This window comes from Falco cherrug, chromosome 5, assembly GCF_023634085.1.
Source record: "Falco cherrug isolate bFalChe1 chromosome 5, bFalChe1.pri, whole genome shotgun sequence".
NCBI lineage: Eukaryota > Metazoa > Chordata > Aves > Falconiformes > Falconidae > Falco > Falco cherrug.
This window is the reverse complement of record NC_073701.1, coordinates 49,769,746-49,795,169: the sequence shown is the minus strand read 5'-3', so window position 1 is coordinate 49,795,169 and position 25,424 is coordinate 49,769,746. Positions and strand designations below refer to the sequence as shown.

General features: G+C 38.2%; 1 protein-coding gene across 1 annotated transcript in view; it reads right to left on the bottom strand.

The window, feature by feature from the left end:
• Window positions 1–25,424, bottom strand: part of CNTN1 (contactin 1) — a 244,651-nt gene that overhangs the window by 166,587 nt on the left and 52,640 nt on the right. The window contains exon 3 of the mRNA XM_055712517.1: window positions 6,333–6,378. The gene's annotated coding sequence lies outside the window, so the exon portion shown is untranslated. The remainder of the gene's footprint in view (window positions 1–6,332; window positions 6,379–25,424) is intronic.

The following is a 25,424-nucleotide window of genomic DNA, read 5'->3' as shown; positions in this document are numbered from 1 at the left end:
ACGGTTCTTCTCACCAGGAGAGCAGCACAGAGCAGACAGCAGATGGCCTCTCTCCTGTCCACACATGATGCACATCCAGAAGCTGAACTCATAACACCATTTTTCAAACTAATATTAGATTCTTCTATGTTACTTCAGCAGAAGCACAGTGATTCCTAATCTGCAGAAGCAATCACTGAAATTGTAAAGTTGTGTTGGCATTTGCAATGCTCTACATTTAATGAAAAACACCAATAAGTTTTTGAGAAACTTTCAAAGGTTAGAACAGTAGCTGACATATGCTGTATATCAGCCAAATACTTTACAGGAGATTACTGAGAAACTCTGAAGTTTATTCTGGACAGAAGAAAAAACAAAAAAATCAGCAAACCTACTGTATCCACTAGAGTAACTAAAATGGGTATCATCCAGAAGAGACCACAATTAAAATGTACCTTGCTTATGTATATGCACAAATATATGTATGTGTATAGACATGTAGATGTATGCAGATGACAGGAAAATGAGATAACGAACAGTTAGCAACACTGCTGTTTAAATTACCATGATTCAGGATTAACAGAGCACATGTAACTCAGCAATTTGTTATACCCCATCTGCAAAATCAGGTAGAGAGTAGTGAATCATTTATTATTCATATGTGGATCAAATTTTTATCCAGCTCTCACTTACAAAGTAATATGGTACTGCTATCCTTTTTCAATTTTAGAATGGTATTATTTTAAAGAACTAGCATGAAATCTGATTTATAAAAAGGAGAGCTGCAGCCCAAAACACGCTGAAGCAAACTCAGCAAGGACCAGGAAACCAGCTGAATGTGCACTTCTAGTGTGACATTTTAGCCATCCCTGAAGAGATAAGCAGGAGAATTATACACTAATACATAATTACCTTTAGAATTAATACTTAAGTTATGCTTTTGTATTTGATATATTTAGGACCAGTACATTATGTTAGCAAAGTTATTGTGACCATTCTGCATTTAGTCCTTGAATCAACACCTCAAATGGATGTTTAGGACTAAATTTAAGAACAATTTCTAGAGCAGTTATATAGTCACATTTCTGAAACTTGCCTCAGGCAAGACTTCAGCCTATCTGGTTTATTCAAAGGAAAGCTAAGATGAAATAGCACATTCCACAGATACCAGTAGACAGTAACAGATTTCATACTATCCATAATGTTTTAACATTTATTTCATTTTAAAATATATTTTAACACAGGCTGGGATTCATCCAACCTATCATTAAAAAAGTCTGTAATGTAAACATTAATCTCTGATCTCTTCATCTGGAGTCCCTTTAGAGTTAATGAGCATTTCTAATAGTGCAAGTATAAACACGTGGAGCATCTTACTGAGACATCTTTAAAAAAAACCCATGCAGTTCAAATTAATGTCTGTATCGGGAAAAGGTTCTGTGGTTTGCATTGTCTAGGAATTACTTTTGTCCTAAAAATCTATGAATAACTACTGCCTTGCATAATTCGTGGAAGCTCCAGTAAGCAATTTTTTGAAGAGTTAGTCTTTTTAATGAAAAACATACACTCTTCTTGATCCAAAGTGAAAAGCCACACATCCAAGACATCAGTCGTGCAAGGCCATTTGGTACACTCTGTTCTCATCCAATGAAGCAGGTGTAACAGTACTGAGGCATGTTAAGAAACTGCAGTGGTATCTACATTAAAACATGTTTGTAGCTGCAACCCCAAACTTAAAAAAAAAAATGTTGAAGGCACACAGTGCTACCTGCTTCACAGCAAAATGAGTTGAAGACAGAAATACACTTGAATTAGGCAATCTTAGTTGGACATACCTTGTCTTTTTACGGTCCCTATTGTGTCAACCACCAGAAGAAATTACAGCCCTGAACAAAATTTTCTGAACAGCAAAATGGTAAGATAAATTACCTGGGCTGTTGCAATGTATCAGTGTATCAATCAATAATGTCATCTCTGCAAATTTGCAGCAGTTTTAATTGATACTGCTGTGCATAGTTCTATTGTTTGAAAAAAATCTGTTGGCTTTCTTTAAAAGAAAAAAAATCTCAAAAGCACAATTAACTACACTGTTGGGAAAGATGGTGCATATCTAAAACAGCTCACAGGTGAAGACCTGTGAAAAAAGACCCATGAAGAAGACAACACTACACATTTACATTTCTGCCACACTGGCTGTTCCGTGAAGAGGAGCAGACCACTCCAACAATACATCTCAAAGGATAAGAATGTGGAGCAGCAGGAGCCAAGGCAGTTGAGTAATTCATCTCTCTTGAGAGGAGTTAAGACACGATTGCACTCTGTACTGGCTGGCACAAACTCTTCAACAACAATCTACTATGTGGAAAACAGACTGGCCTTTGTACTTTGTTTATGCTTTTCCCAAGAGCATCGCTCTTAAAATACTTCAGTAATTCAAAAATAAAGCCTCCAATACAAAAGGCAGCTGCAGAGTTACAGAAATTAATGTATAATAAGCAGAATGTATCCTGTGAAGGCCTTTTCAGAAGAATGTTGATTTGAACTGTTTCTACACATTCAAACATATTCAAAGTGAATTCTGCAAGACTGTTGAGAAGTATTTAGTTTGAAGCAACAGTTATATCCAAACACAGATCTAACTCTTCCATACTTTGGGGCACTGCAGTGCTTAATTTTAATGGGAATTGCATCATAGAAATACAACTATCTATAGAAAGCATTACCTTTGAATATCTGGATATTTAATCAACTTATAGCATATTTCAAAGAGCTTTCTTAGATGAAACTTATGCAGTAACTAACACAACACAAACACCATTGCTCCTGCTGAATACCTACCGAATGATATACTTGCCTCTCAACTTTCTCTTCAAATAGATGGGAGTCATTGCACTTGGTCATTTCACAGAACCATGTCTCTGAGCCAGACTGTGTGAGAGGCACACAGCAGGGACCTTGTGCCACTTGTCTGCAGCCAGAGAGAGCACTCCTCTGCTGCAGCTCAGCACAGCTCAGCATCTCTCCCAACCCTGAACGAGGCACAAACGACTGGCAGATCCTACACAAGGCTGTCTAATCCCATAAGGTCAGAGAGTAAAAGGGAGGCTGCAAAGTCATATTACAGATGCGCTGCCCTCCCCCCAGCCTTGCTGTCGTTTTACATGACAGGCACTGTTGAGAGATGGTGGTCAGAGCTATAAGCTTAGCATGTGGCCTGCTCCCTCTCCATGTCCCAGGAGATCAGGAGAGAGCCATGCAGGAGACAGCAGCTTACTCTCAGCTGCTTCCAGTGCTTTCCCCAGGGAAAAGTACTGGATGAGGCACTGCATGTATTACACCTGACCTGCAGGATTCCTGGAGCTACGCAGACACGGACCCACAGCACTACCTGATGGGCTTGTATGCAGGTGCCCTTTCCCAGCAGGAGAATAAGCAATGCTATCTGCCACTGCAGGGAAGTGCAGGCTCCGGCACTTCCACCTCCCACTCCTCAGTAAGGACCTTTGTCCTTCATTTTGCTTTTTTCCCAGCCCAAGCATAAAAGTAATATTCATCTTTACTGATGGCAGTTATAAATTAGAAACAGCAGGAGACTGTGGCCATTCTGAATGAAGACAAAAAGCATCAGGTATACCCAGCTGCTCCTGGAATCACAAGCTCATTCATACAGAACAATAAGCAGGGGAATGGTTCTTTAATAACAAAGGAACTGCATGTGCCATGCCAATTATGGGCTTATTGGTAAGGAAAGTATGACGACACATATATGGAAAATTGAGCATGAGGAATAGTGCAACAAAGGTAGCTTAAATCTTTCTCAAACAGAAAAGATGGATGAGAATCATTTGATGGACTTAATCTCAGATACAAAACAGGTTTTAGGAATGAAAGATCTGTCTCATGAACACTTGTCCTATGGAAAAAGATATAATAAGGTTTATTTATAAGCAGAGAGGACAGAACCACTATGAAAGTCTGCTTATAGCAGTGTGCATTGCTACAGGTTTGAGAAGCACACTGTCCTGCATCACCACACAAGGCCAGCTACTAGCTCCATCAGATCTGGACAGGCCAGAGAGTTGGGCAGAGAGGAACCTAATGAAGTTCAACAAAGGCAAGTGTTCCTCCTAGGGAGAAAAACCCCATGCACTAGTACAGGCTAGCGGCTGCAGACAGCTCTGCAGAGAAGGACCTGTGCAGTTCTGGGCTCCCCAGTCCAAAAGAGACAAGAAAGTACTGGAGCGGGCCCAGCGGAGGGCTATGAAGATGATTAAGGGACTGGAGCATCTGCCTTATGAGGAAAGGCCGAGAGAGCTGGGCCTGTTTAGCTTGGAGAAGACCGAGAGGGGATCTTATCAATGCCTACAAATTTCTTAAGGGCAATATCAAGAGGATGGGGATGGTACCAGGCTCTTTTCAGTAGTGCCAAGCAACAGACCAAGGGGCAACAGGCACAAACTGAAACATAGGAAGTTCCATCTGAATATGAGGAAAAATTTCTTTACCTTGAGGGTGACAGAGCACTGGAACAGGCTGCCCAGAGAGATTGTGGAGTCTCCTTCTCCGGAGACATTCAAAACCTGCCTGGACACAATTCTGTGCAACCTGCTCTAGGTGAACCTGCTTTAGCAGGGGGTTGGACTAGATGATCTCCAGAGATCCCTTCCAACCCCAACCATTCTGTGATTCTCCGATTCTCTGATTCTGTGATAAATCAAGCTTCAAAGACTGAAATCATGCCTACAACATATGCCATTTTACTAGCATTGAGCAATATAGTATACAAAAAGTCATGTAATTTTAATTTGAAAACAGCCAAAACAGTCAGATAAATATTTGACGCTAGAATAATTAATTAAACAGTAAAATCAGAGATTTTGGGGTATTTTTCAGACAGGTTAGCCAGAAATTACTATGAAATTAATTCTGTTCTACTGTAATTTATTCATTAAATTAAAAGCAACTGAAGCAGTATGTAAAATAGAAATGCAAGGAGGTACTTCACAAAAAAAACCCCACCCAAAAAACAATGCATAAGAAGAATTAATGTTATGTGCTTATATTTCACAGATACCTTGGGTTCAGCACTACACAAACATTCAACAAAACAGTTTTTCAATGTATCAGTCAAAGACATAATAGTTCAGACTAAAAGAAAGATCTGAGCTAGAGATAGGTCAATACCTACAAGAGTCACTATAGCACTACTCTGAGCTGGTGCTTTCCTTGTCCAGCAGCAGAAAATTAATGAAATTATAGCAGGTAAAAGGTGCAGAAGTTGAACATGTCAGTAATAAATAACTTTAAGCCAAGGAATCATGTTTTGCCATTAGGAGCTGTGACTTCCTCTGGTCCTGTTCTACAACAGAATAGTGAATGTCACTTCAAGCGTTTAAAACCATATACTGAAAATTGTTTCCAAAATTCTATTAAAACATCTCTTGTTTATGTTCTTTCTTGAATGTTAGTCTTAGAAATATACATTAACTTCACACAATCTTTAAGTGATCTTTGAGGGGGTGGGGGGAATCACGCTCGCATACCCCTAAGGAAAATCTAAGCATACTCCTATAGGCAGCTAGATGGATTAGAAATCACTATGCCCAGTTGAGCTGCCACTGTTATTTCAACTGTCCATCCCACCAGACTAGCTTCATCAGAGGCACATAATGTTGCTTATTGCAGTGTAACATGACTTTATAGGTAGCCTAAAGTTAGTCTACCTTTCTATAGTGAATACAATCATCACTGAGCTATGGGCTTCCTATTGCCCAGCAATATGTTATCTACAGAGCCAAGTCAGGAAGGGCTTTAGCCTGCTCTAACCTGATCACCCGGTACCACCTCCCACATTTCAAACATATATACATTTTAGAACTCAATAGGTCATATCTAAATAGTCAATGAAAACATAGATCGGGTCCTATGTTTTTGTATTATATCTATAAAAAGATTATTTGGTGTGGCTTTCATGGCAGATGCAGTCTCAGAAGAACAGACTACTCCAACCTTCAAACAGGAACCGACAGATATACATATAAAATATCAATTCAAACCAGACACGTATTTGAATCAACAAACCTTGCCAGTGGACCTAATGCTACAATGTTATACTTCAATATAGCTTACATTTAAAAACTAATCACGTTGCTGAGGCCAAAAGCACAATACTGCTTCTGTGCATTAATTCAGCATAAATTTCTGAATTAACACTGTTTTTACCACTTTTTCCATTGCATTGGGACTAATTATTTGCTACTAAGAAGCTCATATCTTTCACTTCATTACTTAAACATGGTAATAAATTATTTTTTTAAAACTGTATGTAAGAATTGAAAAAAGAAGTCACCAACCTCTAATAAGCTGGACTCTGTTACAATGCAGATCCAGAGGCAGTATCTAGAATTGAATAAAACCAGGGTTCAGTTATTTGCTCAACTCTCAATTTTTCAATTACCAATTCTGTTAGAATCTGTTATGCGTACTTTCATAACATTCTCTTACAATCAGCTTTTCCCAGATGTTTCCTGTAATTCATAAATATGTGGTTTTCCAGTTAGTCACTTTCTTGCATAAAGGTAAGGCATATTAAAAAAATCCTACCAAAATTAAACTTCAAAAGCAGCGTGAGCTTGTGTGGTTTTAGTTTTCCTGATTACTTGATATACAAGCTATTATAGACTGTCTTTAAAAATAAGCTTTGGTGCACATTTAGCTATTTTTAAAGTCATTAATACCTTGTCAGAAAAACTTGATTCTAGCACTCTCTCCTGCAATAGGTTACACGGAGATGCCTGCTCACATACACGCTGGTATACCATCATCAAACTCCTGCCTTATCTTTACACATTTCATTCTACTTTTACAGTATCTCTTCTGATCCCTCTTTATGTTTGTCTCTATCCAGAAAATTTTGGCATGCCCTTCCAGAATGATTCAAAACTCTTTACTCAACTTCAGCTTTGATTTCTTGCCAAACCTTCTCTAGTTCACAGCTGTAGATATTGTCAAACTACCTCCAAATCTCCATTTCCTCTCTTAGCACTTTGGCTGTAATATCCACTATATGTCCGTATCAGTGGATCCAAGATAGGAACTACATTACGGTGTCACTAGCAATTTTACAAACATTTCCAAGATTTAGTGCAAAACAAACACATCATATAACACAGAGTACTCACTTCAGAAGTTGGCTACATAAACGAACAGATTTACAGCTCACTCCCATGCCTATTTCATTTTGTAACCGTACTTCATCCCTATTATACAAAAGATTTTTGTGTTAATAGCCAAATGGACAATGATTCAAGTATGTGAATGTGAGGAAAGGAATCTTTTAGATATATAAGATCCAATTGCTATTTCCATAGGTGACATAAAAGACCCAAGCATCCAGGCTCCAAAGCTATACTACTTTGCAGGTAGCTTAGTCAAGGTATGTGTGCTCGTTACTCTATTTTGCTTGTGCTCCGATTTACTGTAATGCAAAATCAGATCTTCCCTTTAGTGATTTGATGACCATTTACAAGATTGAAAATGTAATAATTTTTCATAAGGCTTCATTAAATTTTGTAATTCTACTTCTTTCCACACACTGCATGCCTGTGTAAAGAGGCACAACTTTCTCGTGGCACCTTATCTCCAGAAGTTTAATGTCACAGTCTTTTCACTGTGCTGAGAGGAGATGATGATCACTGTACTTCCAGCCCTTCTTTCTCTTATAAAGTAAGTGTACATGCCAAGATACTGGGGTTTAATCCTGCTGCTGCTGCTGACCTGGACAGAATATCAGAATATTCCCCATCTATAAAGAACATTTCTGTTATTTCTACCTCCTATTAAACTATCCTGAGTATTGGTGGACAAAAATAATCTGAACTAAACTTACAGAGCCATATACGCAAAAGGACTCACTTTGTCATGGCTACATTTCAGCTTTCATTCACTCCCTTGCCGAGTACATATTTGCATGGTCATAAGTCTTAGTAACTCTAAAAAGTGGTTTTCAAGCAACATATTTATACCAGGTAGGAAGTTCTTGGGGTAACAAGTCACCGAGTACATGATCAGGATAACGCAATAATATATTCTGTCATTTTTCCAGCACTTAATATGAAGGTTGACTTGTTTGCTTCATAGTTTCTTACCTGGGGTGGAAAACAAACTAGAACACAGAAAAAACAACCTCAAGGTTCTGAATGGTTTTATGAAATCACAAGCATTTAAGGAATGCCAACTTCTCCTTATAGTTCTCTCAGTTAACGATGTATTTTTCCAAAGTAATGGCTTGAGAACTATTATGCTAACAGTACTATACAATAGCCTTTCTCTAACTTTCTACATATTATTTTTCAACATCCATTTGTGTTACACCAAACTCTGCAATTGTTAATAACTTTACACTCATTTCTTTCAACTGAAGCTTATGACTGCTGTGCAATGTAGGAAGCAGAAAAAGGTTAAAGAAATCAACAGTCATTAATTTCGTCCTCAACAGGGCAACACTTGCTTAGAGATGAACTGTGGTAGCTGTTAACACCTTCCTTCCCTTTCATCAGTAACTCTGAATATTACCATTCCATCATTTGTATTTCACCTCTGGAAGTTTTAACTTCACCTTTAGTAACCAATGTATTATGGAAAAGCCTATCAAAATGAGACAGTTGCTAAAATAAAAAGATTGTGGACATTAGGGAACTGGAGATGCATTTTCCAAGTGTGAAATGCAGAGGGACTACAGAAAAACTACACGACATAGAACTGTGTTGTTCTGATTTAAAACAAAACACACGAGTATCTAGAGTGGTGCAGTTATCAGGGGAAAAGATGAAATACTCAAGAACAGTCTGGGAAACTGCATATTAAATATGTTTATTCTTGCAAGTTTTAAACAGAATATAAATCTTTCTTGCTTATATAGTCAGCCTAGGACCATCACAATTTTTAAACTAATCTGCTGAAAAATACAGTATACACAGACACAGGGTGAGAGGAGGGGTCCTTCTAGCTCAGTATATTGACCCAGACAATGGTGAACCGCTGGATGCTTATGGACAGAACACTGGAAACAGGATAAAGGATTCTTGCTCCGCTGTGCTCTACATGACTTAAATGAGAGAAAAAAACCACACGAGTAAAACCAAACACAGATTCACAGCGGTCTAAAAGTGAAAGAGCTCCGTAGGCCTGTGGCCTGCAAATAAGAGAGAGACAGGCCTATAAACAGAGTATTTTTCTCTCTTTTATCCTCTAGAAAGAGAATTTGTTGACAGCTATTAAAAAACCCCTTTCAACAAACCAGACAAGTACTGGCAGTTTGAATGTGCCCAGGCAATACCCAGGCCTGGAGTTCAGCGATTCCTGCCTGTCCTGTCCTGCTCCTCAGTGGCAGGTCACATTGCTCAGACAACTCACCACCCTGCACCTCCCTGCTTGCAGATGGAGAGAGATGCTCCAGCAGGATTCACTCCTGGTGACAAAATAAGCTGTCTTCCACAGACAACTCGGAACCTTCACAGTATACTCCTCTTTCATGTTCAAGCAATGACACTGGAAGTCATTATTTGTATCTATTGGTACCTGAATTGAACCATTGAGTCAGGTGGAAAAACAGTGGTACTTCCACAAGATTTTTTCATTTTATGAGGACGGAGAATATTTCATCAGGTGTTACAAAAATGCGATTTGATTATTTGATTATTTCAGCTCATAACATAATGAAGACAGATATTTTTTTCCAATTTTATTCCACTTTTCCCATTCACAGTGGGCTGTAAATGATAATGAAGTAATTTCCCTGAATCTCCATACATGAAAATTTATAGAAAACCACACAGAATTTTAGATCATTGCAGACCTAAATTCACTTCTTCAGCTTCAATCACAGTGTGAGGCAAGAGAGAGCGCTGCGATGAAAAAAAAATTACTGCTGAATTCAATAATGCCTAAGCCATCGAGAGTAGCTCTTGAAAAATGCCACTTTCAGTCTTTGCTGAGCAGAAGCACCCACCAGTTCAGCACCAGGCACTGGATGTGCACAGCAATGGCAAAAAAAGGCCATTATAAATGAACCCCCACTCAGAGAAATGCATTTTTGTAATACTTCTTATATATATGAAACCATTGTGGAGGACACTATAGGAGGAATATGTCATGCAAAACATCACCCATTGAAAAGAAACATGGGGAAAATAAGAACTTTACCAACTGAAAGACAATTACTTTATTTACATCAGAACAATACTTGTATATCTAGTATCTACTTAGGAATGGCTTCTGCATAAGATACAGTATGCAGAGTCCTGCATAAATAAAAAGTGCAGTGCTTTTTATCCATGACAAGGAGCTTAGATTTTCCAAGCTCCAAAGAGATATAAACCTGTTACCTATCTAGAGATATTAGGGTTCAATTGAAAATGAATATGCTAGTTTGCCACACTAAAAAAACGTCCTTAGTATCAACTGTTAGGTGAAGCATAAGCAGTTCAGAAAACTTTCTAAAGGCAGAAATTGCATTCAGATTTAAGTTCTGACTCAGAAGGTAAGGACTTCTGACATTTTTCTAGTAGCTTTTGTTAAAGCTGTTAGTGATAATTTGTCTCCTTTCCATAAAGCCTTTCTCTGAATTTTCACCTAATGCTTTTAAGTATCCATTTTCATGTTCCAATGTGTATGACCTTTCACACAAGTGCATCACCAAAAAACCCAAAAAACCCAACCATGCTTGAAAACTGCAAAAAAAATTATGCAGCTTAGCTCTTTACGAGACTATTGTAAAAGTCACACCAGCTTTCCTTAAGCTGTGATGTTAACCTAACCAAGCTCAATTGCTAGAAGCCAAGCTTAGACTCATTTAAAAAACAGGTGCATTCACAGTATGCACTGGTATAAAAGTCTGCACTGGCATAAAAAATTTCAGTTAATCAGATGCAAGCTCAATATTCGGAAACTCTTTCATTCCAAACTTCCTTCCCATTTCCAAGGATTATAAAAAAACACAACTGAACTTTTGCATAAACTATTAACTGTATGATCATGGAAAAATCACAAAGTTATCTACAACCCTAGAATAAAAACAAAGTGTAGCACAGCACAGGCACAAGAATATACTAGAGGCATCAGCCTATAAATACAAATCATAGTGTAAAGGAATGAGTCAGGTAAAACCAGTTCTAGTGGTAGCAAACAGAAAAACAAGTATAACGTAAAACTGAGAATCAATGAAGAAAGTGCAAGTAAGACAACTGTGCTAGAAAACTTGTAAAAATATCTCCAAGTGGATTTCTGAGGAGGCATTAAGGGAATTCCATCATTAGCATGAAACATACCATGCTAATTACTCATCATTACCTCGGTTGTTTGCCTCTCCAGTTCTCCTTGAGAAGTATTGACAGCACCAGCCTGCAGAATCAGAAGATGCTGAAAGGGTGAGTGCAACACCAGAGAAGAGATCAGGTACTAGAAAGTCCATGCCTTAACTGTATTATTAACTATAACAGTGGAGCTGGACTAATGTAACAGCTGTATTTTGATTAGAAAGTTAAGACTTCAGTAAAGCTAAAAATAAAGTCCTACCTCCACATATCACTCACTACTCCCTCTCCCCCTGTAACAAGACCACACAACCTGCAGCCCCAGGCTGAGCACCGGAGCCCTGCATCGATCAGAGCTATTGCAACGGACAGAAAAAAACCTACAGCTACCAGCACTGAGTCACAAGATCAAGCAATTTTTAAAATTGCTTTGGTTAATCATGCCAACATCTCATCATCTTTTACTAGCCTCAGGCTGTTTCATTAGCTATTGAGGTCTGCAAACAGGGGAAACTAGATCTGTGAGCAGTGGAGACTTGCTCTTGCCTTCCTACAAGGGAGTCCATTGCAAACCCAGGCTGTAAACAAGGCAACTTCACAGTGCAAAAGAGAATACTGTCAGTGTGCTAAGAGCCTCTGCAATGCTTCCTCCCCATTTATTCTGGATTTAACTCATGGTCGGAGCTGGAGTCACTGCTTTCACAAGGAATTAAAATTTAGTATCATTAGTTACGCATTCATATTGGAGACATCACAAAGCAGAGACACAGATATGGCTCCTGCACTAGAAATTACAAAGGCTGTTATCCTGAAAAGATTTACATATAAGGAACTCTATTCATACAAGTAATCCTAAAGGACTGGGATCTTACTTTGCCTTTCTTCAGAAACTGAGCCTATATGAACAGCACACAGATAATGCCTCAACTTCCAATAGCCAGCCATTCATTTCATATCATTATTCTACCACTTAGCTGTAGTGTTGCTAACAGGATTTCCATTTATATTAATATATTATTAAAATAATACACACAGTTTGCATTTGAACAGCATATTGTCTAAAAATACAGCAGGAGATCCTCTCCATGTATTAGGAAATCTCTATCTTACCACTATCAGGCAACGATGTGACCCAGCATGGAGTATGAAATTCTGTTCAAAACCTCCTTCGTAATCCATTCTTTATGCAAGACAGAAATTGATTCTGGCAAGGCCAAGAAGATCTGCCTGTGGCAAGCTAAGTATACATATGAAATTCTGTTGCTATAAATATAAAAAAAAAGGAAAATCAAAGATGCTTGCTATTTGACAAAGACACAAAGAAAAAGATTCCTCTTTTTGATTAAACATCCCTTGGTTCTAGAGAATCTTCAGGTTGGTTTTGCTAGTGTTCCAGAAACCATGTGGTAGCATAAACTTTAGCTATGTAAATTACCGTCCTACCATACACTACAGCACTAGGAAACATTAAAAGTCCTTTATAACTGCCTCTGTGTGTGATACGTAGCATTCCAGCAAATGTCTTAGCAGGTAACAGGTTAGCAGCACTCTAAACTGCAAGCCCCGTCACTTCTACATTACTTCAGTGCTGATCAAACATCAGAAAACCAAGAAAATAATCTGTTTCATAGCTACCCTCACCACCCACTACCACTTATTGACAGCTGGGCAATTAAATGCTTTTCTAAAATGACAGGGATATATAAATAGCAACCCATATTTTGAAGGAATTAGTAAATTTTATTCTGCACTCAACATCAAGAACTCTACGCCATTCATTGCTAAGTGAATTTTTCAAACTCTGACTTTACTGACCTTTGTGCATCTTTAAACTGCCTGTTCACTGAAGGACAAAACAAGATCATTAGTTGCTGGATTTCAGTGATCCAGGGAGCACATTTGGACAGCACATAGACTGCTTATACATTGAGCACTAGATGCAGTAGACTTAGTATCCCTGTTCTAGCTGTATCTGGATTTGGTCCCAACCTCAAATGAGTCAGACTTGTGTGAATTAATGGATTTCATTTGCATAAGCAGGAACAGCCAAAAAGTGAGAACACCTTGTATGCTAAGTTATTGTAAGTGTACCTCAATAACCAGCACTGCTGCTTAGGGTAGTATTCCCAGTATTGATTAGAAAGGATGTTCTTCACCATTGACCAGAGCGATTGCTAGCTTTAGTTCCTATTTCAGACAAAACATGTCAGGAAGTGGAAAAAATCAAATGTTTGCTGACTCTCTCATTCTCATGTACTGTAGCACTACTATATTTGCTCAGAGAAAAAACAGCTGCAACAGAAGCATTTGCCAAAATAAAAAGCATCAAATCAAAAAGGTTTACTGGAAGGGACCAAGCTCAAATGATTTATCAAGGGTGTCCAAGTTTAGGTTTGTCAAAGACCTGTAAAATATTTATGTTAGTAAAAGAAAGAAATCAGCTTTTAACCTCGACAGTAATGTTAGGAAAGCATATTCAACCCACTCAGGCAGAGTTATGATAAAAACCCTGCTCACCTCTGGACACAGAGACCTTCAATCTGTCACTGTAGATTTTGATAAAAATGTTCCAAGAACTGCCAAAAGGTTCAGATTTAATTATCAGTGGAATCAATAGAAGGAAAGACTGCAGAGAATTATGAGTTCTACATCATTTAAGTTTTCTGATTGCTGACTTTTGGGCTTCAGAGGCAGCCTGCATTACCTTCTAAACTCTAATTCATCTGGTCTAGAAAGAGTAATTCATTTCCACTCCAGAGAACATAAAACTGTCACCACTTCAAAGTATGTTCCACAGGCCTGGATTTACTGGGGAAAGCAAGGAGTTGCATCTGCCCCTGTTTCTATCATGCAGAACACCAATTAAATGAATGATGTGATTTTTCATTATGGGATTTGCAGCTAGTCAGTGCATGCCCAAGAACTAAAAAGAGATCCGGATTTAGGTCTACTTACGAAAAAAGAAAGTGCATTATATCTGCTCTTTGGGAACAACCAACCAATTTTTACTTACACCTGGATATAAATGGAGTAGGATTGCCTTAAACTTTCTGCCAGGTAGCAGGATGATAACTAACTTATTCAGTCTGAGAACTCAAACTGGAAGATGAAAAGAAAAATCACTAATAATTTTGCAGTCCTCAAGGTACTAATTTGTTTCTTCGACAAAATCAGATGGGATATTCACAATACCACTGCCACAAGTATCAAGTCTCAGGAGTAAATATACTACTTGTTAAATGGTATGCAATACAGTAACTTTAAAAAGAAAAGAAAGAAAGAATTTGGGTATTAGTCTTTATTTATTGTACATGGCACTGAACAGAACCTCTAAAAGTATGATACATCAAAGGCACTTCATTTTTATTTCTGAAATACTGTTAAGACATTTATCATCTTTATGAAGGAAAAGTACCTGTAAAAAAGGACAGGAAAAATGTATACTTCTAGCTGTCCTAGCAAGTAAATATCCTTTTGTATATCTGACTTGTGTTTCCACATTGCTTAACAATTCAACTGTGCATAGTAAAACAAAATACTGGGCAAATTTTTCTTTGCATTTCTTCAAATGCCTGTAGACTAACATAGGTTGCTGCATGAATAGATGACTGAAGAAGCCTTACATATGTGTGTCCTACAACTTCACCTGCCTGTACTGTCTCAGTAAGAAGTCCAGCTCCTTCCTCTGCCCTGCAGGATCATACACCATCCCATGGCACCTACAACTGGTCTCCACACCTGTAAATCACCCTCCACGTAGACCACCCCCATAACCTGCCATACTTCTTGCTTAAGATCCTGACAAGGTGTAGCCAGGTCTGCATGCTCCTGGCAGAACAGGTAATCACTGAGGTAACCCTCATCCTTACTGGGCCCAGTTGCAGTCATTTTGAAAAATTCCAGCCATTCATCAAGTTTGAGTTAGAAATTGTACAATACATTCAAAAGTTACCAAAGAAACATTGCTGAGCACACAGTATAATGGCGTAAGTCTCATTTCCTTAAAAACATGTTCCTCTTGCTGCTCGCTCTGCCAGTGCATGACAGGAGGTGAGTTGTTTCCTCCTGTCCAGACGTGGACTAGTACAGCTCCACCACCGCAGCTTCCCCTAAGTCACAGAACTTGGATCCAGCACAGCCTGATCCATTTCAAAGTGCAGGGCTCAGTCCTCCCAGATTTCTTAGTCAGATGAAACCAAGACAGACAAATGACAGGTGGGAAGGAATGAAGGCACACAGTGCGGTAGCTTGTTTGTGTGCGTATAACGTATAAAGCACCTGTTACTCTGATAACAACAAATAGACATTTTCTAGCCTGTGAATCACAAAACACTAAGAAAATTCTTACAAATCAAATAAAAATAGCTGTCTTCTAGCTCACTCTCATCCCTCACAAGGGAGCTATCTTCTGCCTGCTTTCAGAAGCAAGTTTATGAATTATACCAATTAACCACAATTAATTACCAATCTGTTGTTGTCCTTTGTCTCATCTGTTTTACTTTACTGACAGCCATTGACAGCCATTATGCTGTTGACAGCAACATGGGTGCCCGCATGAGGGAAGACAGTCAATTTAAACCCCTGAGAACTCCCTGATCATCGACCAGGTTAAGAAAACAGTATTTACCTTCGCTTTGCTTTCCATCCTTTCTCCTCTTTGTAAGGATAAGGTAACACAAAATGATAAGGTACAAAGAATAAATCACAACTGAATATTAATTTTATTTTCAGATAGAAAAAGGCCTGCATCCCAAGAAAACTTACTCTTATGTCAGAAGAAAGGAGAAAGACAGGCAAGTCTACAGCAGACTGTGGGCCCCCCATTTAAGAGAGGACATGTTTGCTGCTGTGGAGTCTCCTCAGAGCCATGGCTTCTGCAGCACCCACCAAGAAAGGAGCTCTCCCAGACATAGCGCCGTACCTTGGTCTGGCTGGCTCAGACCAGCAGCTCCTGTAGGACAGACTCATTCTGGACCAAGGAACTTAACTTCACCTCCACCTTAGGAGAACATCAGAGTCAGTAAATGCACCTCCTCTTTCACAGAGAAGTTTGTTGAAGCAGTCCTTTTTACTGCACCAACTCCCTCATACCTCTGGGTGGGTCAGATCTTACTCTCCTTGACAGGGAGAAAACAAAATTCCTGGCCTCTATTCCAGTCTTTGCTACAGATATTCAAGTGCCCTTCTACGGCTCTAACAAGTCCCAAAGAGTCTTCTGGCACTTAAATCTCATCAAAAATAGGAATTAGGAGTGTTGGTTTAATTATGTGATGCTGTTTACAAGATTCCCTCTTGCTGGTCTAGTTATTTCTAGAAAGCCTGTGCCACTTAAGAAATCACTTCTTCCATTAAGGCTCTGATAAGAGCTTGCAAGACAATATCCACATTCTGCTCTGACTGATCACTGTTAAGATTTCCACTGATCAAACTGTAAAGAGCATCCTGTACTAACTTCTAAGCTCTGACCTCAACAGTGACCACATCCTCCTAGGCTTCCCCTTTTATGAACTCAGAGAAGGTCATTATTTTTTTCACATCACAAAAGTATTACAAGAACAGATGCACACACTGCTTAGGAAACTCTTGCTCTCTCAAGTGTGGTGCTTTGAACCTTGCCCTCCTCTGCACCATCCTTTGAAAGCAAGGAGCATAGATTTGTTTTGCATTGCAAAGGTGATGGATTACATCAAGCACAACATCTATATTTATCATTTGCTTCTGTCCTCTGAGGAACACACATACATCAGCCATATGGTTACATATTAAGGCTAAGATTCAAGATCAAAGGTTACATAAGACACAATGACTTTCGGGAAAGTTATTTCACTTTTAATGCCACCAGAAGATAACATATCTCCCTTTACACCACTGTCAAACTCCAGTTCTTTTTGTGTCAAGGCTGAGTTGTGCCTCACGGCTGGCTGAACCGTGCTTGGTAAAACTTCCATGCCTCCTGTAAGCTTTGGCCTGGCCTAAGTGGATGGCTTATGGTGCCCAGGTTAGTATACTAAAACACAGCCTTAGCAAATAAAATTATAAATGGCCCATGTTCTAGAGGTTGATGGACTTTGATACATGCTTGTATTTCCCAAAAATTGAGTAAATTACTTCAATGTTTAAAGCGTTACTAAACATTATTCACACTGAAGCCCCTTTGCACAACTGATACAATGGAAGTAATCTCCACATCATTTTTTACTGCAAATGAGAACTGGTTCCTCCATTCTATTTCAGATCCTTCATTACTACACTAGAAACTAATTTCTGACTTTTTTACATGGCAATTCATTAAATTAATAAATAAAAAATAAATCGGGTGATGCAAAAAAAAAAAGGCACAAATTTTGCCATGTTTTGTTTTGTTGCCCTTGACAAGTCTGCACTTGCCTATGAGTTACAATGAAATTTAGCACCAAACACGTTGCAAAAATACCACTTTTCCACTTGAAGAGTAAGTTTCAAGATGTAACAACTTTTTGACAGTCAGTATATTAAAGCTTTATGAAGGGAATTTATGCTGTATGCTACACATGCACTGTTATCAACTACTCCACAGAGCACCCTACAGAAGTAATTTACTGTAACAAAAATGTAACCATCTGTAGTGAGGGAAGGGGGGAATAAACCACTAATGAAGACGGTAAGTATTTTATGTGGATGAGAATTTCTAGAAGATCAAAATGGTTTACAAAATATTAAGTAAGTGGCTGCTACAGGACCAACACAGCAAGATCTGTACAGACTCTTAATGTGTCTTTGCTTACTTATTTTTAGGGTCTTTTTAAAGAAATTATTTTGGTTTACTTTCCTGGTTTATTTCCTGTAACTATACATTTTTTATGAGAAAAAGAGGTTGAGTATTCTTTTTAAGAGTTTATATTTCAATTCATTACCAAAGACTACAGAGGAGGCTGGTCAGCTCCCCAGAGGGCCTGGTCTCCACTTGCCTGAGTGGTCCAATCTGATTGTTCTTTAATTTTTTATTTATTCTTTTTCAAAGCTTGGAAAATTAGGGAGGAAAATATCTCCACAACCCCCATGACTATCCAGTATGTTTTTAAGAGGATCCTGACCAGAAACTCATTTTGCTAGACCACAGTGTTCACTAGCAAACAAACGACATTTCTGAAATTTACATAATTAGATAATTGCCCAGAAAGCTACGTTTAGTAGAAAACAAACAGGAGAAAAAAAAACTTGCTGCAATTCAGATGGACATGGTGACAGATTCATTGCTAGAAGTAGGGCATATTCAAACTGGGATTGCTTTTAATAGATCTTTTTTGTGGTTAAATCTATTCAAATAAGTAAGACTCTAAGACAGCTGGGAACAAGAAAAAAATACAGCAAGAGCCTAATGCTAAATTCAGCTTTAATTGACACATCACAAAATCTGGAGCTCAGTTCTGTAGATGCAATGCCATACAAAAAAAAATATTCGTATTTAAAGATTTTTCACTCTTTTAAGGTTAGAAACCTGTTGTGAGTGGCTCTGCTGCTTCTGCATCCTTAAGATGGGAAATTCTAAACTTCTGCTCTTGTGTCATGCTCTAATCAACATGATTATCGGTTTGATTCCAAAAGAAGTTTCATCTTTCAAAATCAATGCTATTTCAAAATTACAGTTTCACTTTCAGATTAGGAAATCCACTAAGCCAGGGGTCCTCAAACTGCGGCCCATGGGATGGATACAGCCCCCCAGGGTCCTCAATCCAGCCCCCAGTATTTACAGAACTCCCTCCGCCCCCCCCCGCCGGGGGTTGGGGGGGGAAACCAAGCAGCCGCAGGTGACTGCCTGCCACTGCATCCGTGCACCGGCCCCCTGGTTGAAAAGTTTGAGGACCCCTGCACTAAGCAGTCTGTTACCTGGATAGGAAACTGATACTCTAGTTAGATATTTTAGCTCTACTGGATGCTTTAGATGAGCTCAAGCAACAGATAAGGTCAGGCATTCCAGGCAGGCTACTGCCTAAAGCTTTAAAACAGTTCCAAAGCACAGTTGCTTTTGCATAGTTGTATTCAAAATTTTGCATAGTCCTAGGAAAAGAAAAGATAGAAGGAGTATCAGGAAGTGAAACAGGCCAAGTATGTGCTGATTTCCTAAAAAGTCAAGGTGTGCCTCCTACCAGCACATCAGCATTTGCTTCCTCTTCACTGTACAGAAACATCATTCCCTTTTTTCCTCCCCTAGAAAACAATCAGTTGCCTACAATGCCATACTATTTGGCCTGAACAATAGTCTAAGGTGCCAAGTGATCCCTGAGTGCATCAAAGCTAGCCACTGCTGCCATCGCTAAAGCCATCATCTTCCTCTTTGGCTTTCTAACCCAAAATTCTGCCCCAAATCAGAATGTTTTATGCTCATCATGACTGATTTGGATTTGGAAGGTATTTGAAGACTTTTCTATTTATGCTCAAAAAATCTGCTTCCTATTTTTTTCCTCATAGCAAACACTGCTTACACCAGTCTCTCTTTAAAATCCACCTTGAGAGACCATAGCTGTAGATGGGAGTTGAATTCTACTGCATTCTTGACAGATCGAACTATAAATCTAAAAGCATCCATAAACACAGAGGACCAATACAAGTCTTTGCAGCAGTGTCTTCTTGGATGCTCTAACTGAAGAGTTTTTAACTAGCTTAGCTGGCAATTCAAACCTTAAAAAAATAGTATTCACTCTCCCGTGTTTTACAGAAATTTATATGAATTATTCTTATTGAGTTGTCCAATACACGCTAAATTATTTCTCACATCTTTTAATTGCAATCTTTTTGCCATCCAAGAGATGCGTAACAGTCTGTATTTTAACTCCTCCCCAAGTTTAGCTATATGCAAATAGAACTGCTTCAGCTCAAAGAATTTTTATCTGGAACCTTAGAATTTTAATTAAATAAAAAATAAAATCTACTTTTCCTCAGTGAAAAGAGAATCAGAAGATAAGGTGGATGAGTCTTGCTTAGAAATATTTCAGTATCTATTTCCTTTATTCCCTCTGAAAAACATATTGGCAAAACATTCTTTTCAGTTATTTTTAATTTTTTGTTTTACTTTTGCTACTATTTACTTTGCAATAAAAATCTTCTACTAGCTGTCTTCCAACTAAAGGACAGGAAACTATTATGCCATTTTTCTGTTACTAACCATGGAACTTTCCCTGAATATTTTCCAAGGATACTAAAAGAAGCCATTTCTTTCCTGAGTAAAAGAAGAGACAATGCCAATATGAAGTCAATAAAAATTACTTGTTAACTGTAACTTCTACTTAATCTAGGGTCCTCACTTAGTTTCATGTAATTTGGGGTATGTTTGGCTGTATGTTTCACTTGTGGTTGTGCAGGCCTTTGAAATAATCTGGTTTATGCAGCAGCACTGAATATCAAGTGGAGGAAGCAGAATCTAGGAGGAAGCTCACCAGTACTTTTCAACAGCATTTTCATTAAAGGAGCAGTAATGTCTCCTATCACCTTGTAACGTCTCTTAATACAAAGGAAAAAACAGATGCTTACGTCTCACTAGAGACTGAGAATGTAATTTGCCCTCAGAATTTTCTACAAGAATGATTGCTCTACATCGTCTTTGACTGCTCCATCAGTTTGTAGATTGCTGAAGAAGTTTCCTATTTTAGACCACACACTACCTTGCAAAAAAAGCTCATGAATGCTGGGAATAAACAGTAACAAGAATACATCCAGCACAGTATGATATTAATTGTTAAAAGGAACTGCCGATATTCTAAATGAGAATGCACTATCCATCCCTGAATTTTGACAGACAATAGTTGAAAACTATGTATTTCTGATGTAGAGAATGCACACGAATAGGCTGAATCACAGGGCTGGTTCTGGCAGCTATATGACAGTTCTATTACAGTACAACTACACCAGAGCCTACAGGAATGAAAATGTGAGCAAGAGAAGATTTACTTTTTCTCCATTGATATTAAATACTTTGAAATTACATGATGAAAATTACGTTTGGCTCCTTGCTGTCACTGCAGATGAATGCACACATAAAAATGAAATCCACTGGACCATGCTGTCATTTTTTCAAAGCTATATACAACTATACACATCTGGTGGAGTCGACTGATGCCAGAGCATTGAAAGGGGGCACACTGTGTACTTTGTACATTGTAAGGTGTACAAGATAGTCTAAGCAGCACCAGCACTGAAGAGTGAGCAGCCACTGCCAACTGAATTTGTGGATGCTGAAAAACCATGGGGAAATATTTGGTTTGCCTAATTTAACAAAATTATTTTGTTTCCAGGCCTGCTCAGCATCACAGTCCATCTGCCAGGACTATGAAGATGGGATGGAAATCCTAGCTGGTGCTTCTTGTCTTCACCACGGCCAGAACAAGCTGCGGTGGGACTGCAGGGTGAAATTGGTTGTGATTTCATTCCAAACAAAGATTGCTGCAGACCACCACATATGGTAATAAACATTTGTTTACACAAGAAAATATGTATTTCTAATATATTGTGCCTAATAACTCACAGTCATTTTCACGATACATGTTTCTGACAGAGTTGTCAACATTCTGACTCATGGAAAATATTTATATCTTATTGAGCCTGGCAGTGTAGAAATGGTCTTTTTAAAAGGACATTGCTGAGCTATTCGACATTTTTTTAAAGGACATTGCAGAGCTATTCGACATTACCACAGGTACATAATACAGATGAAAACGTCTGCTATGTATTATGTTTTTCTAGACACAGTTCTGAAATATACCCACCCCCTAGCTACTTACAGACTTATTCTGACTTTTGTACTTATCTCCTATAGTATCAGCTGCTTTTATTAAAAATGTATCTCTAGTAATTAGAAATTAGTGATTCTGGCCTTCATCAGAGGGGATTAAAAAGTCCATATTGCTATTACTGCACCCTCTTAAAAACCTGTGTTTTTTTAATTCATCCTACAGAGTACAAGCTTTAAGGACAAGTAAAATGTTGATCTGTATTTGATTAATTTTGTATTGTATTGAAAAAAAATAAAGTAGCAGAAAAGAAAAACAGACAGCATAAATCACGACTGCCTTTACAACTATTCCTTCACTGCTACAAGCACTGTTTTCTCTAGATTCCTTGGTCCTCCAGTGTCCATCTCAATCCCATTCCCACAATTTTTTTTTCCTCTCCCTTTCTTTTTATACTCTCCTTCTGTATGTCATCTCCTTAGGACACTCAATATACTCTACAGGAAGATCCAGCATCACATTTGCCAACTGACACCCTGCTTCCACACTATAGCTCCTTCCACCACCTTTGCTACCACTCTGCTGCACCGTGAAACCAGCAGAGCAGGGATAATTTTTCTAACTAAGGCTTACATACACACACTGAAAGATTTAAAGTAAGAAAGAAATACCTGGATTATGCAGCCTGCAAATATAAATGACATCATACTATCTCACGTGGCTTTAACATGTCAAACCAAAATGAAAAGATAAATATGAGAAAAGTGAGAAGGAAAAAAAATAAACTATACATAGAAGCCCAGCACTGTTCAATTGTATGAATCTTGTGACTGTAGTGCTGCAGTATTTGAATTTTACGCAGCATTCATATATTTCTAGTCTATGTAACAACACACTGAAGAGTATGTTTTCAAAAGGAAAGAAAACCACTATAAACTGTGTGATGACCAGTCATCATCAAGCATGCTAAATATGACAATAAATATATACACACACACACTTGTATAAAATCAAAGCTATTGCAATTTTTCCAACGTATTTCTTTTCATATGAGGCTTTAAAAGTAATTATTTGGTTATGGCCTGCCAAAAGAAATTCCAGCAAACCTTAGATAAAGCATTCCTTAAGCTCTTTGGGAATTCACGTCTCAGACCTTTTCAGTCCTACTTCAACCTTGTCTATGTGGCTGTAGTATTTGATTGTTTACTGGTCTTAGCATTCACAAAAGCCACAGTCTGGAACATGACTTGCAGCCAAACATACTCTTTGACAACACCTGTAAGCATAAAGCCCAATGACTTAGCTGGCTCGAAAAAAAATTAAGATGCTTTTCCATTTTAATATGGTCCAAAAGGTCTTTACAACCACCTGTCCTATGGAGACCTCAGGGAAGTGTAAATGGTAATGTATGATGAAAAGATACAATGACCATACATTTTTCTTTATTTCCCTGGATGGCAAAAGCCTTTCATTCAGTAGGTTTTCCTTTGTGACTACTGCGGGTGCAGTCATTTCTTCAGTGATAAAGAACTGCATGGCATTCAACCAATGCCAGAACTACCAAGTTTTACTTAGCAGACAGTCAAACGTGGGTACTGATCACAGGCCCTGGAGTCTGCTTCCCCCATGACTGGAGCTGGTGCTTCTCGCCTGAGAAACAACTTGGGGAAGCCAGCAGGCTTTAGAACAGACTGTTATTAAATGCAAAGCCACTAGTATCTTACGAGCAGCATATTTCACATATGATCAGACATTTTATTATTGTAAAATTATGATTTTTTTCATGTATTTGTACACAGGAGACTGATTCCTTCCTCAGACAGCATAGACAAGGCAAACAAATACTTAGACCTCTAAGCACACATAAAGCCTTACCAAGGACAGCAGAGCATGCTTCATTTTCACTCCAGAGCAACACCAGACAGCAGATTTTACAGATCTCTAAGGCAGCTATTTTTACATAGAAGTGGATTGTCTCTGTCAGTGTTGTTTCTCTTATGAAGAGCGAAAGAACACAGGTCTTTCGAAGTTTTCCACAGCAGATCTTGGTCCCCATTCCCAGATTTGCTGTCACAGCTGGGGCAGAACTAGCTGGCAGAGAAGGCCAAGCATTGTGTCACCACGTGGACTTTCAAACACTGAATCTTACACTTCTGGGGCATCTGTTTTGTTACGAACCCAAACCAAAAGCTGTGGCTAAATAAAGGGCAAGAATATTAAACCCTTGAATGAAAATATTCATTGCCAAGAATGAAATAGCAACGTCACAGAATTTTTCCCTTTGGTCTTGGAGAGACTGATCAAAACCCATCGTAAACTGGAAACTGAACAGTATTTTTACTGTGCAAAGAGAATTGATCAGTGAAATAAAGATAGGACAGCAAAACAGTAATTTTTTCTCCATTATCAGAATTGTACCACCCAAAATAAACAACTTCTTCACATCAACCAGCTGCATGTAAGAGTTACTTCCAAGGCTGACAACTGCCTGCACTATTTATGTAATTTAGAAGTCTGAAACATTTACACTATTAAAATCCAGCATGTGGTAGAGATCTGGTCTTGTTTGAACAGGTTCAAGGCACAGACTAGACCAAGATGAATTTTTTTTCCTAATAACAACAGAAAAATATTACTTTATTGAATTTCTAGCAAGTAATTGTTTTACTGAAAATAACAACTCAGGAAGCACTGGAAGGACCAGTTTGTTATTGAGACAAATTAATTTTAAAAGAATTATTTCTATATAAATTTAAACACACTGTACATTTCTTATTTTATCTCATCTTCCTTAGCCATCTGACATTATGTTTTGTGTACTTTTTTCCTGCATGTACAGTCTATATTTTCAAACCAAAACACTAACGAAATTAATGAAACAGCATATTCTAACAGAACTCTTTGTAAGTGTAGATTGGCTAAATGAGGACATTACCAGTTTCATATTCAGAAGGACACATTTGCAACCTTTTCCATATTTTAGTAATTTTTCATTAAAAAAACCACAACAGTTATGTTTTATATAAAATAGCAATACCACAAGAGTGAAGTTAGTATTTTGAAATGAAAGTTTAAACTACCGTTGCACTACGAAATGCTACAGCTTTATTATTTACTTTTCTGTATAATCCTACCAAAATTTCTGTCAAACCTTCCTGTTTCCAAAACTGACTACCAACTGTTGCTACCAACTTTGGAGGGATGAAAAGAATCAAGAGGGCTGGTAAATCTCATTTCCTCATCTAGTTTGCTGACAAATCTCACTACATATAGAGAACTCAACCTTATTTTCTACAGTTCACAAAAAGAGGGTAAACTGTAAACCCAACACAAAACATCTGTGGTTTTGCTTACCATCCAAAGTGAATTTTTAATTATCTATAATAAAGCTTTCCCCTCTGGCTTCAAGAAGCTAGGTTAAAAGATGTAT